Source organism: Antrostomus carolinensis, unplaced genomic scaffold, assembly GCF_000700745.2.
Source record: "Antrostomus carolinensis isolate BGI_N321 unplaced genomic scaffold, ASM70074v2 scaffold28736, whole genome shotgun sequence".
Classification (NCBI taxonomy): domain Eukaryota; kingdom Metazoa; phylum Chordata; class Aves; order Caprimulgiformes; family Caprimulgidae; genus Antrostomus; species Antrostomus carolinensis.
Genome location: NW_010324420.1, coordinates 14,221 through 14,544, shown reverse-complemented (window position 1 = coordinate 14,544; position 324 = coordinate 14,221).

Sequence of the window (324 nt, the reverse complement as noted above, 5' to 3'; positions counted from 1 at the left end):
ACGTAAGACGGCAGTGGGGCCCCCCCCCCCCCCCCCCCCCCCAGGAGCCGCAGCAAACTGGCACGAAGCAATTGGGGACCAAGGGGTCAACCAGCACCTGCTCCCTCTTCCCAGACACTCACTTCTCTCTCGTGAGCCACACGGGCCCGTAGCAGCCCAGCCCGGGGAGGGAGTTGGGGGTTATAAGGATTTTGGTCACGTAGGTCAAGGTAAGAAGCTCGCTATCCATGATTGATGGCCCACACGGGGCTGGAAGTTGTCACAGTGAACACCCCCGAGGAGATGGTGAACAGTGGCCAGGCAGGGCACGGGGGAACAGAACTG